We start from the raw sequence: 16,317 nt of genomic DNA on the forward strand, positions 1-16,317 counted from the left end.
GGACCCTTTGGATCCTTCTACTTTGCCATTCTCCCATGCTTCTCTCATCTAGAGTCCCAATAGAATGTCCTCCCCTCTGTCTCAGTTTCCTGGTAAGTGAAGGCTTTCGTGGGACATGCCCCTTGGGCTAATATGCAGATATAAGTGAGTATATACCATTTGAGTCTTTCTGCTTCTGGCTTAACTCACTCATTATGATCATTTCTAGCTCAATCCATTTATCCACAAATTTCGGGAATTCCTTGTTTTTAATAGCTGAGTAGTATTCCATAGTGTATATGTACCACAGTTTCTTTATCCATTCTTCTACTGATGGACACTTAGGTCATAAATTTATTATATGCGAGTTTATTATATATGCAGTTCCCCTGTTGTCTTTGGGAAACAGTTTCCATGTAGTTGTCCACTGATTCTGTGTCTTACATTTTTTTCTGCCCTCATGTTCCCCTGAGCTTTGGAGGAGGGCTGTGACATAAATGTACCATTTTCCAAAGTATCTTATTTTCTGTAACTTGACTACTTGTGGGTCTCTGTGTTAATTTCAAACTGTTAAAAGAAGAAGCTTCTCAGAGGATTGAAAGATGTAGAAATGTTTGTGGATAATGACACAGCACAGTTTAGTACTAGCAACAGTAGTAGAATCACCCCTACTGCCTATGGTCTATCCAGCTGCAGGTTCTTAGCTCAATAATAGGAATATGTTTCAGCTTGTGGAGCGTGCCTAAATTCCAACAGAAAGTGGTGGTCACTCTCCTCAGACCACTGCAGCAAAGTGTCGGGAGCCGGCGCTGGTTCCCTGTCTCCTGGAAGCCCTTGTGGCCAGTGCGCATGCGCAATGACGTCACCTGCTTACGCAACAATATGCTAATTGGGTGTTCTCTGGAGCACCAATGACAAAAGAGGACACGCCCCTATACGCCCCTGAATTCCCTATATAAGCAGCGGGTTTTCTGGGGCAGGGTCCTTTTTCTCCGTCTGCCATCAAGAAGAGCTGTAACAATAAAATCACCGTCAGAAGAATCCTGAGTTGCTGCGTCTCCTTTGTCGGCGAAGGCTGCGCGCGACAAGTGGTGCCGAAACCCGGGAACTGCCGACCCCTGGGTGAAGGAACGACTTGAAGGACCCCTGACTGCTCGTCGGAAGAGGATTCAGAACTGATGGCGTGAGAAGCCTAGGCACTTTTCTGCAAGGTACGATTTCTGTTGTTTGGTACGGTCCTCTGTCTCAATTGTGGGAAACGGGACAAGACTTACATGTCCCCTTTCTGTACTACAGATTAATTTACTGTCAGTCTCAGGTAGATAACTGAGCAAGCGCTCCCGCTCCTGTAGGTAAAGGAAGCATGGGAAATCAACAAGTTAAGCCGATTCTGGAGGCAACGCGGGCGTTGCTTAAACAGAGAGGTTTAACAATTCCAGAGCAAGTGCTGATTAATTTTTTAAAAGAGGTGGATCGAGTGGCTCCTTGGTTTACTTCCACAGGATCCTTATCCAAGGGGTCATGGAGTAAGTTAGGGACAGACTTGATTACTGAAAAGGAGCAAGGAACATTGAGAGCAGGCACATGGCCAGTTTATAAGATGATTAAATCATGTATAGAAAATGAGAGATGTAGGGAGACGGTTAACGAAGGACAGAGGGTTTTGGCCGACCATCAAGATAGTCTATCAGAAGCAGAAAAGGGAAGAGGTTTAAGGAAAAAGAAGAAACCTCGAACAAAAAGATTTGAGTTTAAGGAGGGAAAGGAGAGACAAAAGGAGGGAGAAAAAGAGGAAGCCAGGAGGCTTTATTCCGTCTTAGACGGATTCAAAAATTTCAGGGTGGAATCCTCTGCCTCTGAGGAGACGTCCTCAGAGGAGGAGGACCTTAAGCATGATTCGTCTAGTTCAGAAGAAGAAGAGGGACTAGATCCTGAGGAGCAAGCAGAATTGGACAAGGAAGCTGCTGAATATGAGTCAGAGAAATATGGGCCTAATCCCCCATTTGCCCCTGGGTATAGACCATCAGCGCCTCCCTTAGAGGAGAAAGTGATGTTGGTGGAAAACAAAAGGATGGCAACGAGGCCTAAGACAGCTAGCTCTCTGATTTCAGAGAAAGAAAGACAGAAGATTAGAGCAGCCTTTCCCGTGTGGGAAGATGCACAACAACAACGACAATATTCTCAATTAGAGTTAAAACAGTTAAAAGCCTTGGCGGAAGCAGTTCAAACTTATGGCAATAGTGCTTCCTATACTCAGGCATTGGTGGACAGGCTAGCGGATCAGGCCATGACTCCACAGGACTGGTATAATACAGTTAAGGCATGTCTCACTATGGGACAATACTTAGACTGGAAATCTATTTTTCATGACCTATGTGCGAGCCAAGCTAGACAAAATCTAGTTAATCAGCATCCACAATGGAATTTTGATATGCTTACTGGGCAAGGACAGTGGATAGCTAATCAAACCATGTATCCAGTTGAAGTCTATGGCCAAATTAATAAGGCAGCTGTTAAGGCTTGGAAGAGTTTACCTAATAGAGGACAAGTTACAGGAAATTTGACAAAGGTTGTTCAGGGACCAAATGAGCCATTTTCAGACTTTGTAGCCAGGATGATGGAAGCTGCAGGAAGAATTTTTGGAGATCCGGACACTGCAATGCCTCTAATAGAACAATTGATTTTTGAACAGTGCACCAGAGAGTGTAGAAATGCAATAACTCCTTGGAAAGGGAAGGGGCTTAATGCCTGGATGAAAGCCTGCAGGGAAATAGGAGGGCCCCTGACTACTGCAAGTTTAGCTGCAGCAGTCTTATCTGCTCAAAGGGATACAAGTTTGAAATGTTTTAAATGTGGAAAGCCGGGCCATGTCCAGAGACAGTGCCGCTCACAAAATGGAGGATCAAGCACTAGACAGCCAGGTTTGTGTCCAAAGTGCAAGAAAGGAAAGCACTGGGCAAACGAGTGCAGGTCCATGAAAGACATCCAGGGAAGGATGCTTGACCATAATCAGTCAAAAAACGGGCAGAGGGGCCATCGTCCCCAGGGCCCTCAAATGTATGGGGCAATAGAGAGACCTCAGAACAAATCCAAAGAGTTTGTGAGAACAGAATGGTCAGGAGGGCAACATCTGGATCAGCAGGATTGGACTTGTGTGCCACCGCCAGAACAGTACTAACACCTGTCATGGGGTGCCAGCCTATCCCTTCAGATCTTTATGGACCTTTGCCTAAGGATTCAGTGGGCTTGGTGATTGGAAGGTCCTCCACAACATTGAAAGGTTTGATGGTACATCCAGGAGTGATAGACCAAGATTTTACAGGACAAATAAAGGTTATGTGCTCTTCTCCTAGAGGGATCAGCGCTATAGCCCCTGGAGACAGAATAGCTCAACTTATTGTACTGCCCAGTTTGTATCAAATGTTTCCAAGCAGAAAGCAGAGCAGAGGAAAGTCAGGCTTCGGATCCTCTGGAGGGCAACATACATTCTTATCCCTACAATTAGATGAAAGGCCTACTATGGAATTAAAGATTCAAGGAAGAATATTTAAGGGCCTTTTAGACACAGGAGCGGACACCACTATTCTTTCAACCATGTGGTGGCCTCCGGAATGGCCTATTAATCAATCCTCACAATCTTTGCGAGGGTTAGGGTATGAGGCTTCACCTGATGTCAGTGCAAACGTACTGCATTGGGAAGATTCTGAAGGTAGAAAAGGCACTGTGGTTCCATATGTCTTAGCCCTTCCCATTAACCTATGGGGCAGAGATATTTTAAAACAAATGAATTTTAAGCTTACCAATGATTATTCTCCTAGCAGTCAACAGATGATGAAAAATATGGGCTGTGTCCCTGGAAGAGGGATAGGAAAGTCATTACAAGGCAGAACCAGTCCAATACCAGTATCCACAACACATGATAAGGCAGGACTGGGTTTTTCTTAGAGGCCGTTGTGGAGGCAATTCCTATACCATGGCAATCAGAGGGGCCGGTGTGGGTTCCTCAATGGCCGCTTCCCTCTGAAAAGCTCCTGGCAGCAAAAGCACTAGTTCAAGAACAACTAAATGCTGGACATCTAGAGAGATCAACTTCACCATGGAATACCCCTATTTTTATAATCAAAAAGAAGTCAGGTAAGTGGAGACTACTTCATGATTTAAGAGCAATTAATGCACAAATGTGGGTCATGGGATCCATTCAAAGGGGATTGCCCTTACTTTCAGCCCTACCGAAACATTGGAGTCTTATAATTGTGGATATTAAGGATTGTTTCTTTTCTATACCATTACATGAACAAGATAGGATGAGGTTTGCCTTTACCTTACCGAGCATCAACCATGAAGAGCCTGATCAGAGATACCAATGGAAGGTTCTTCCTCAGGGAATGGCCAATAGTCCTACCATATGTCAAATATATGTTGCTGATGCTATTCAACCCGTAAGGGATAAGTTTAAAAGTTTAAGAATTTGCCATTATATGGATGATATCCTATTAAGTCACAGCGAGAAAGCTATTTTACAACAGGCCTTTGCCTTATTATCAGAGTCCCTTAAGAATAAGGGATTGCATATAGCCCCAGAAAAGGTACAAGAAGGTGAGGTAGGAAAGTTTTTAGGCTCAATTATAAATTCAACTATTGTTACACCTCAAAAGATTACAATTAGAAGAGATACATTAAAGACTCTTAATGATTTTCAAAAGTTGTTGGGGGACATTAATTGGATAAGACCCTATTTGAATTTAACAACTGCAGATCTTAAGCCCTTATTTGCTATTTTGGAAGGAGAGTCTGCTATTACATCAGCTAGACACTTAACCCCTGAGGCATTAAAAGTTTTAGATATGGTAGAGGGAAGATTAAAGGGAGCATTCTTGACTCACATTGATCCTATGAACCCTTTTCAGCTATGTGTTATCCCCTCGCCCCAACAACCTACAGCGGTGTTGTGGCAACATGGACCATTACTGTGGATCCATTCACACACATCTCCAGGAAAAGTTTTAGGACATTATCCAACTCAAGTTGCAGATATAGCTCTTAAAGGAATACAGATGGCTTTAGCCCACTTTGGCAAAGAACCTAATGTAATTATAACGCCTTATACCGGCCAGCAAGTGCAAGTACTGTGTTCCACTCTGGATGTTTGGGCTGTCCTGCGCTGCTCTTATTCAGGCGGAATAGATAATCACTATCCAAAACATCCCTTATTGCATTTTGCGTTAACAAATGCATTTATATTCCCTAAAGTGACAAGAACTGAGCCAATTCCAAATGCTATGGATGTGTTTACAGATGGCTCAAAAACAGGCATAGGTGCCTATGTAGTTAATGGGCAAGTTGTTCGACAACAGTTTGCCCATACTTCCCCTCAATTAGTGGAATGTGCTATTGTAGCTGTAGTATTGAAAACTTTTGATGAGCCACTAAATATTATTTTTGATTCACATTATGTGGTAAAATCAGTACAAATTTTAGAAACTGTAGGATTGATTCATTCTAAAAGTAATGTAGCTGCTGTATTCACAGATATACAGTATTCAATTAGAAATAGAAAACATCCCTTTTATATTCAACATATAAGAGCCCATACTTTGTTACCTGGACCTATGGCTGAGGCTAATGATTTGGCAGATAAAGCAACCAAACAAGTCTGCATGGCTTTGGATCCTATTCAAAATGCAGTCACGTTCCATGAGCTCTATCATGTGCCTGCTACTACTCTTAGACTAAAATTTGGAATATCTCGTTCAGATGCTCGAGATATTGTCTTGAAATGTGCCAACTGTGCTGAGTTTAGATCCTCACCGACAGTTGGAGTGAATCCAAGAGGAGTTCAACCCCTACAGGTGTGGCAAATGGATGTGACTCATGTTCCGTCTTTCGGAAAATTAAAATATGTTCATGTATCAGTTGATACTTGTTCAGGAATTATTCATGCCACTCCTCTTACAGGAGAAAAGGTGGCTCATGTCATCACCCACTGCCTCGAGGCCTGGGCAGCCTGGGGAAAGCCCCTACAGTTAAAAACTGATAATGGGCCGGCCTATACTTCAAAATCCTTTCAACAATTTTGTCAAAAGATGGGAGTCCATCATATAACTGGACTACCATATAATCCACAAGCTCAAGGCATTGTGGAACGTGCAAATGGCACAATAAAAATGTATTTACAAAAACAAAAAGGGGGAATGAGCCCCATTATCTATATGGGTCCAAAGACTTCTATCTCCCTTATCTTATTTACTTTAAATTTTTAAAATTTGGATTCTGAAGGACGGTCTGCAGCAGACAGGCATGTTGGTCATTCATCACCGCGAGAAATGGTGAAATGGAAGGATGTTATTGATAACAAATGGAAAGGCCCGGATCCAATATTAATAAGGTCCAGGGGAGCTGTTTGTGTTTTTCCACAGGACCAAGAAAATCCAATTTGGGTGCCGGTGCGGCTGACCAGGATAGTGAAAAAGGACGAGAAGTATGGAGACCCCTCTGCAGGTTCTTCTGAGTCTGCTGATGCTGAGTCCAGTGTTAAGGGCGCAGGAGCTTCGGTGGGGAATACTGTCAGTGTACCCTGTCCCGTTTCCAGTGATGTATGATGCACAAGTTTTTCGCACAAGTTTTTCCACGCTTTTTCTATTTGACATAATTCCACCCACATAGACCCAAAGAAGGGATGGGGATGGGTTCATTTGGCCTTTTGTCTTTGGTTGCTCTGAAAATTTAAAAGACAACAACAGCGTGACAGAATTGTGCTTGCACAGGCTATGCTTGCTGTGGAACAAGGGGCATCTCCTCAGGTTTGGTTTAGCATGCTCAAACATTGAGACACTATCCTGGTTCTAGCATTCCTGAAGGGCACAGGTTCCCATTGCACCAGGATGCTACAGGATAGACCTGTGCACCTCCCGGGGCTCGAGTTCCCATTGCACGGGAATTCGGGTGTACAGGGTCTCCGTCCATGTAACTTCCTTGATCGCTCCCTGCTGCTGATGCGGAGAGCTGGATTGGTAATTTCATGGCTTCAGTTTGGCATTTTTAATTGAAAGTTAAGGGGGAGATGTCGGGAGCCGGCGCTGGTTCCCTGTCTCCTGGAAGCCCTTGTGGCCAGTGCGCATGCGCAATGACGTCACCTGCTTACGCAACAATATGCTAATTGGGTGTTCTCTGGAGCACCAATGACAAAAGAGGACACGCCCCTATACGCCCCTGAATTCCCTATATAAGCAGCGGGTTTTCTGGGGCAGGGTCCTTTTTCTCCGTCTGCCATCAAGAAGAGCTGTAACAATAAAATCACCGTCAGAAGAATCCTGAGTTTCTGCGTCTCCTTTGTCGGCGAAGGCTGCGCGCGACAGCAAAGGATCACTATCACCACAGTGGACACGTTTTTGCAAGGTTAGGTATTAGAAGACATCTCAAGGCTCGCAGTGAGTAAGGGAAACACAATTCCAATATGGAACAGGAAGGCTAGCCTACTGTCCCATCCCTAGCTAGGAAAAGATTCACAATTGATAGCTTTTGGGAAGCGAGAGATCTTTTCTTTTCTTTTTAGTTTTTTTCATGGATTAAAAAAAAAAAGATTTATTTATACATTATACAGTATTCTGCCAGCATGTACACATGAAGGCCAGAAGAGGGCACCAGATCTCATTAGAGATGGTTGTTAGCCACCATATGGTTGCTGGGAATTGAACTCAGGACCTCTGGATGAGCAGGCAGTGCTCTGCACCTTTGAGTCATCTCTCCAGCCTGGATTTTTAAAAAATACTTATTTAATCCCTTTTGGTGGGAAAGGTGGTGGGGAGGTATCAGAGATAAAGACCATTTTCTTTAAAGATATAACCCTTGGTAGATTAGCATCCTCTAGTAAAGACCACACATTCTAGAATATAAGGCCAGCACAATTTACACTTTATGGATTTGGAAAAAATACAAACATACGTTGGGGAAATAGGCAATGAGAAGGGGCTGTGGACCAGGGAGGTACCGAGAAAGCAGAGAGAATACGATCAAACTACATGATACAAAATTCTCAGTGATCTACTTTAAATGAAAAAGACATATCTTTAACATCAACATTAAATATTAATATGCCTGAAACCATATATGGAAGCATGAGTTTAATTCTATTTTTTCTAAAAGGAGCATAGATTTACTTTAGTATTATATGCACCCCATGCATAGTGATGTGTGCTTGTGGTAGCAACTGCTTGAGCACTATATTTGCATCATTTCCACATCACCATCCCCACTTTAACTCCTCCCATATCCTCACTTCCTCTCAATTTTGTGACCTCATTTATGTTAATTCATACAGACATAACCCCCCCACACATACATACAAATAGATACGACTTCAACCTGTTGAGTTCATTTTAGTGTTGCTTGTATGTATATAATTATAGGGTGACCCCTTGGAATTAGATAACTTACTAAGAGCTTGTCCTTAGAGAAGAATGACTCTCCCTTCCTCAGCCACAATTATTTTTTGTAGCTCCCACCCAGTGGCAAGTCCTTGAAAAATTTCCCACAAGCCAACTGCTGATGTATGGGCAGTTAAGCAACCATATAGTTGAGGTTTCATGGGTCTAACACATGTTATATGTAGAAGATGCTGTTTCACAGCAGATGACCTGGTCTTCAGGCCCTTCATTTATGATTTTCCTTCAGCCTTAGATATAAGGACTGTAATGAAGAAGTATCAATTATGGATGAAAATGCTGCCGCCAGTTCTTCTCTGCCTTCTAATATTGTGAGTTTCTGTGGTGGCCTCTCTCTTCCGCATGAAGAATCTTCATCGAGGAAGGGTAAAAGTTACACTTACTGTGTGCATAAGAACTGGTGAGTGGAATGCAGTTGGGAATTATGCTGATTTATAAATGTAGCAGTTATAGGTTCTCCTATATAGTCCATGGCCTCACCAGCCACAAGTTTACAGTATCATGAGTTAATTCCTTCCTGTTAAGGTAAACTTAAGTCCAATGAGAATGTGAGTAGTCACAACCAAGATAACAGTGAGACCACTGCACCCCAGAGACATCTGGCCAGTGCCACCACTGCACCCCAGAGACATCAGACCAATGCCATCATTGCACCCCAGAGACATCTGACCAATGCCACCATTGCACCCCAGGGTCATCTGGCCAGTGCCACCATTGCACCCCAGGGACATCTAGTCAATGCTACCACTGTACCTCAGGGACATCTGACCAGTGCTATCATTGCACCCCAGGGACATCTGTCCAGTGCCACCACTGTACCCCAGGGACATCAGACCAATGCCACCATTGCACCCCAGGGCATCTGGCCACTATAGTGGTTGTAGCTCTGATGCATTTCAGCTGGGTAGGTCTTTCAATTTCTGTTCACCATCATAAGCTTGCATAGCACATTTGGATACCATGAAAGTCAAGCCTCCCCAAGGAAGTTTCCAGAGAAATTCCGCCTTGAGTCTTCCAAGTTGTGTGTCTGAAGCAATGCAACAATGACTTATGTTCAAGTTCAGAGAAGCATATAGGGGACTCTTAGGCTCATGCCAACTCATGAAGGAAGGCCTCTCGTGTCTGGCATTCTGGGTTTGGCTATTGAAGGGAGGATAATCATCCCAAGTAACATGGCTTTGTTTAAACTACTGAGGTAAGTACACATATGGGCACATATGGGATATATTATACATGTATTTGTAAGTAAACATAAACTGTCTTAAACACTTTCTACCTTCAGGTCATAGACATTATATCAAATTAATTTGCCTTTATAGTAATTTCTTCAGTGTGTGTGTGTGTGTGTGTGTGTGCACGTGTGTGTGTGTGTGCGTACATGTGTGAGTGTGTTTACATCTACATGGTCAGTTTCAGAGAATTTTTTCCTGAATGATCTGCATATTAGAACACTAGAGTCCTTTTATTCTTTTTAGGAGGTTCTCCTGCCTCTACCCCACTTGTAACATGCCTTTACTCCACTACTCTTATGAGCTGTTTATCTCACAAATCAAGGGTCCATATTTAGACAGAACTATTTGTAGACTCTCTATTTTCTCAGCATTTTCTCACCTACCCTTGCATCTGGACCACATGCTTTGAATTTTGGCTTTTATATGGCAGTTAAAGTCCTCCCACACCATTTTCAAAGGAACTTTGTGTATTTTTAATCTTTGCATTTCTATATAAATTTTCTGAGTATCCTGCCAGGTTCCATACGAAGCATCACCATCCTTATTAATGCTTCATTAAATAAGTAGATGATATTTGACATTGTTTCGTTTGTGTAATGCTGAATCACACAATATTTAACAGTGGTATACATGACGGATTAGTAAATCCATTTTTAATTTCTCCGTATCGTTTTAAATGTTTCTGCCATCCTGTGCAATTTTTGTTGAGCATTTATGAATTTGTACTAAATATTGTTAGTCCTAGTGGTTATACACTATAAGTTATTCTCCCACACAGTGAACATCAGGACACATGGTGAGGCTCCTGTGAGTGTCTGGACATCTGCTCGCGGGTCTGTGTATACTCTTATTTAATATACCATTGATTACTTAATACTGAACTCACAAGTGGCATCACTGTCATTTGCAGAGCACAAGGCAGCTCTACCCAGAACTTCCTCCATGAAGAATAGCATGGTCACTTTGTGTTTATGAATGTCATGCAAATATTTACACCTTTAGGCTTATGTCACCAAATCACCAAGATGTGTCTAAAGTGGAAAGGAAACCCTTGCACTGAGCAGAATGCAAGACAAACAGGAGCTACAGTGAGAGAACTGAGCCAAGAAGGCCAGGGCCGTTCCTCTGCTTCAGGGGAGAATTTGCAGCGGCCACTCATTTCCCACCATTCTGAACACACCCACAGAAGGCACAAAATAACCACAAGAACTGATCCTACCATATCAAATGAATAAATTAACATGAGATCTTCAAATGAGGACAACAAATAGTATTTGATACCTTGAAATATTTCACATGATTTCTGCTTTATTTCATTTTTCTGGGTCTTTAAAATGTAGCTGGTTTTAAATTTTATTTATTTTTCTTTTTAAAATGTAATTAATTTATTCAGATTACATCTCAATTGTTATCCCATCCCTTGTATCCTCCCTTTCCTCCCTCCCTCCCGCTTTCACCCTACTCCTCCCCTGTGTCTGTGACTGAGGGGGACTTCCTCCCCCATTATATGGTCACAGCCTATCAAGTCTCATCTTGATAGCCTGCTTATCCTTTCTCTGAGTGCCACCAGATCTTAAGAACATAAACAGTCATATCTTAAAGTTCATTAATTAAATCTAAATTTGCTGGAAATGTTGGATGTTGTATAGCAAATGTTGTCTGTGAGGCTACCGACTGGCATGGGTGAAATTAGAAGACAAAGCACTTTAGGCTACCCATAAGCCATTAGCTAGTTTCATGTTCTCTAGTTAATCAAAAATACCAATTGCCTCTCAGAAAACTACACAGCTAGTATCTCAGACACTCAGCAGAAACTAAAGGATTTAAACTCAGAGAAAGAAGAGAGCGTACTCAAAGCCTGTTTTTTTTTTCTAATGAGAGACAGAAAAGGAATGCATCCGTGTGGGCTAGAAGATGGGGGACACCTGGGAATAGTATAGAGAGGGGAGACTGCATGAGGCTACATTACATGACAATTTTATCTATTCTCACTAACAGGAAAAATAAAAAACAAACATTTAAAGACATAAAATTTCATAGATGATTCACTGGATGAACCCTAAAATCAAAAGAGAAAGGAGAAAAAAAAAACCGAAAGTAGTATACATGCCACTTTCTGTAAAGAAATTTTATGTAGAGCAAGTTGAATCAGGGATGAAGGGAAAGAGAAAAAAGAAAACTTATTATTGGAATACACAGTAATACAGAATTTTCTGAAAGATATCCTTTTACAGATAGAAAATACAATTTGATAGAAAAATGTGTATTTACATATTCCAAAATAATTTGAAGGTCTCTCTCCAGCTGTTACAGCTTGCCAGATTGAGCAGCATTTTTGTTCAATGTTACTGCACCTATATTGTTCCCAGGATCCAGTCATTATTTCTTTATTATAAAGATGGTATAGATGTAGCTCTGGTCACAAGTTTAACATTTTGCTTTGTTCTCTATCTCACATCTTAGAATATGAAAAGATCACTTTTCCATTTCAAAATAAGCAATGCATACCATCCCATACTGGGAAGTTTAAATCTTATTACATTCATATCCAGATGAGTAAAACTAGTGAACAACAGTGGTTTCTGTTGTTGTGATCAAATGTTGTGAGAAAAGAGAGATAATGGATTTATTTGACCCACGATGTAAGGGTTTGGTCCGTCATTGAAGGGAAGTCAAGACAGCAGGAAGTTGAAGCAGTTAATGGCATTATGTCAGTATTGAAGAGCAGAGGACCATAAATTAATGCATGCATGCTAGAGTTCCACTCACATTCAGAACTCTTATTCCAGGGAGTGGCACTACACATGTAGACTGGCTGACTCTTAACAAAAATATGCACATATACGTAAGCCAAATAAATCTATCCAGTATCTTTTATAAATTATCTATTCACTTTACATCCCAGATGTAGCCCCCTCCATCTTTTCCTCCCAGCACCACTCTTCCTCACCAACCCCACTTCCACTATTTCTCTAAAAAGGAGAGCCCCCACATGCACCCACGTCAGCTCATCAAGTTGCACCAGGACTGAGTTCATCCTTTTCCCATGTGGACTGGCAAGGCCGTCCCATCAGGGGGAGTGATAAAAAAAGAAAGCAACAGAGTCCATGTTACTACCCTTACAGGGCTACACCTATGTCAAGGATGAAGGTCCAGTCCATGCATGGCCCTTGGTTGGTGTTTCAGACTTTGCCCAGCATTTGGCTGTGAGTCTTGGCATCTATTTTGAAGTGCTACTGGGTGGAACCTCATCAGAGAACAACTCTGATAGAGTTGCTCTGTCTGCAAGCATAATAGAGTATGCTTAAGTGTTGGTGGTTGGCTCTCTTCCATGGGGTGGGTCCTTGGTTGGGCCAGGCATTGGTTGGACATTCCCTAAATCTCTGCTCTATGATCTATCCTTATCCCTGCACACTGAAAGTCCCCTGTTAGTTGAGTCTAAATGGTGTGAAGTTAAAAATTAACAGTGACTATCACAGTGTTACTTAGAAAACAGAAATTTAGTTGTGACTTCATCTTACATGAAGCTTGAAATATTTTAAATGAAATAAATCTGATCTTTTTCAGTACAGAAGACTGAAGATGATTTGTATTATTTAACTACACATAGCATACTTTAAAATCATTTCATTTCTTTATGTGTTTATGTAGGACACATTTTCCCTTTTAAAACCTTAAAAAAGCAATTTATAAATAAAAATATTACAAAATATGGATTCAGACATACAGCAAAAATAGAAATAATTTTAAAACATGAGAAATGTGCTTATAATGGAACTGGACCAAATGAATTAGGTCATTAGGCAAATACCTTCATACAAATATGCTTTTATTCATTAGGAACATTTAAGATATAGGTATAAATACTTTAAGAGAAAGTATAAAACATATATCACAGAGAATGTGCTAGAGACATTTAGGACATGTGACAAAGAGGTGTGAATGAGAAATCTTATTTGCAGGCAGAAGCTGTGCAGATTTCCTACTTGTTATCATCCAAGGCAGTGGAGCATCGAGGGATAGAGGCACGTGACATCACTTCCAATGGGCTGTGGTAGCCACTGAAGCTGCCCCACGCTTGGAGAGTCATCTGCTCAGACCACAGGAGGTGGGCACAGTAGCGTCCATGGCACTGGCAAGCAAAAGTTGTGCACTTCAGGTCTGAAGCGAGAGTTATAGGCTTCGTCCTGGGCCTTCAGTGTGAGCTTTATAGTGTGACACTGAGCACTGATTTATGAGTTACGATTTTGTCCCTTGATCTTTAATAAATGTATGAGACATGTGCCCGTGAAATGCACAACTCTAAGGAACGGGCTCCCATGACCCCAAACTGTATCTGATCTGTTTGGATAGAACAGAAAACTCACACCACCCAGGCTGGAGTAACAACCACACCCCACGCTGAAGCCACAGCTCTCCTTGGAGTTTGAGCTTCTAGTTTATACTATGAACATCAGCTGTATCCAAAGATTTGAAACTTTTAGAGAAGCTAGGGTCTTGCAACCTCGCCAGAAGTTTAACTCTATGCACCAAATCAACCTTCTTTCTCTCTGCCTCAGTGGGAACAGAGCTCTGCAGATGCATGGATGCTAGTGGATGCTGTTAACCATCCTGTAACTAAGGGCATGAGCTATTCCTTCCCAGGCAGACAGATGGGTGGCTGCCTCATCCTATCAGGAACCCAAAGAACTGTGCAGACAACTTCTCCATGATGCATAAGCTCAATTCAAAATGTCCCCACCTGCTTCTAAACACTAGACAAAGCAGTGAAGACGTAAGGAGGAGGCTCAGTTTTCTGAGATCTTGCTTGCCCTGCACATGTTAGAAGAAGTTACAGAAGTGTGCGTTTGAAAGATATTATGGGTTTTTCTGAGTAGAAAGTGTTCTTTTCCTCCATGGGTTTTCTTGAAAACCGTTGCTATGCGCCCACGGCCTGTCATGGTCCACCGAGGCACTCAGTTCTGCTCCTGGAGTGTTGAGACTGATCTTCCCCTCACCAGATATAAACATGTTCCCTTTTCCCAGGGACCATGAGGATCTTTAAAGTTTAGCTTGATATGTACTTGTCAACCTAAGATCATTAATTTATTAGATTGCATATTGTAATATTTATAAACATTTATCTCCACACATATCATCTTTTCATGAAGCAGCTTCAAAAGGATGGAAGTGTCTCAGGATTTCCTTCACTCCTGAGGAACTCTGGATAAGAAATAGCCTAGTGAATGTTCTTACAATTGACTTTTACAAGAAAATGCAAAGCAGCACTTGGCAGGCCAGTTTTCTGCATACGCCTTAACTGCATGCAGGGGTCATTGCCCAGACAGCTCACTCCTGTCAGTTTCCATCTCTGGAACCAAGGGGCTTCACAAAGCCTTCCTGACCATGCCATTTTACAACTGTTAGCTGCTGCTTAAGGCAGGCACTGTGGAAGAAAAGCCCTTAGATTAACGTATTTTAAAATTTCCCTTTGTCTTCTTTAGCTGTAATTTCATGACGCAAGCTTAACACATCCGTGGGTGTTCCAATGCATCACTTAAAACATTTCAGGGCCACGTTCCATGACCCTGAGCAAAACTGTCCTGAAATAGGACCTCCATATTTCCTTCTTGAGCTATGACCTTAACCTGAGCATGGACAGATTTCAGAATGTAATTGAGCTTGCGCAGGGAGGTGATGTCGCCCGCAACTCACCAAGAGCTTTGCTACGTGAATTGACAAAGCTTCCCTGAGTAAAATAGTAAAATCCCCACCTCTGTTGCTCAAGAAGGGCATTGCTTCGAAGATAATACTTATGTCTTACAGATAATAAAGACATCCTTTTTTATTTTGTGCTTAATTTATTTGGCTCTGTACCCAGCCAGGTGTGAGGCCTTAGCATCCGGTTACATCATCAAAGCTGAGAACTACTGTTTTCATGCTTCAGTACATGTCAAGTGCGTGGTGAAGTGCCTAGGAACTTTCGGTATGCTTTCTCGATGTTTAATGAAAGCTTGCCGTCCCCTTGTAATATAGGACAAAAGATCTGCAGCTCCCGTCTCTTCCTCATTATTTCCTTACCAGGCTTTGCTCATCATGGTCCTCCTGGCAGTGCTCCCCTCAGACGTACCAGCTGCCTGTTTGTTTGCTCATATCACCCTCCTAATGGAAGGCACACGTGCCTGCACCTAGACACATTTACTCACAAGGATTCAGAGACTCTGCTCCGTTCACATTATTTATTCATAAGGTAACTAGGGCTGCCTTCTTCTTCTTCCTTTAATTGACTTAATATATAATAAACAGATGAAATATATCTTTAGTATACGAAATGTGAGGAGCGTGGCCATGAATTTCTCCACCAAAAGTATTATTTCAGCGACTGCTCAGATCTCGATTTCAGATCAAGCACTTCCTCTGGCAGGAGGCCTCCTTCATCCCCTGTTTCCCTTCCTTCCACCTCTCACACTCCTCTGAAGCTCTTTAGGATCACTACCACTTCCTAAAAGTTACAGGGCTTATTTGTGTAGAAGCTGTGTCTGCACATTCCAAGGGGACAACAGACATTCCACATCTTGATGGCCTCTAAGTTTGTGGTAGACAATGGGTACAGACACAGGCAGTGCTACAGTCTGACTGTGAAGATCCTCGACAAGACAATGGATCTCTGGACAAGGTGAAGTCCC

General features: G+C 42.1%; 2 long non-coding RNA genes across 3 annotated transcripts in view; both read left to right on the top strand.

Annotated features, from left to right (window-relative positions):
* LOC311596318 overlaps positions 1-8,858 on the top strand; it is a 34,154-nt gene extending 25,296 nt beyond the window's left edge. Inside the window, exon 3 of the long non-coding RNA XR_014778798.1 lies at positions 8,650-8,858. This is a non-coding gene — a long non-coding RNA (uncharacterized lncRNA). The remainder of the gene's footprint in view (positions 1-8,649) is intronic.
* Positions 773-5,894, top strand: LOC311596171. Of its 2 annotated transcripts, none has more exons than XR_014778746.1 (2): positions 773-1,190; positions 3,925-5,894. It is a non-coding gene; the product is annotated as an uncharacterized lncRNA (long non-coding RNA). The 2 variants fall into 2 exon arrangements; XR_014778747.1 differs by having other exon boundaries at positions 1,106-1,190; positions 3,485-5,894.
* Positions 8,859-16,317: the final 7,459 nt, after the last annotated feature.

This window comes from Acomys minous (assembly GCF_964271855.1).
Source record: "Acomys minous genome assembly, chromosome: 4".
Taxonomy (NCBI): Eukaryota; Metazoa; Chordata; class Mammalia; order Rodentia; family Muridae; genus Acomys; species Acomys minous.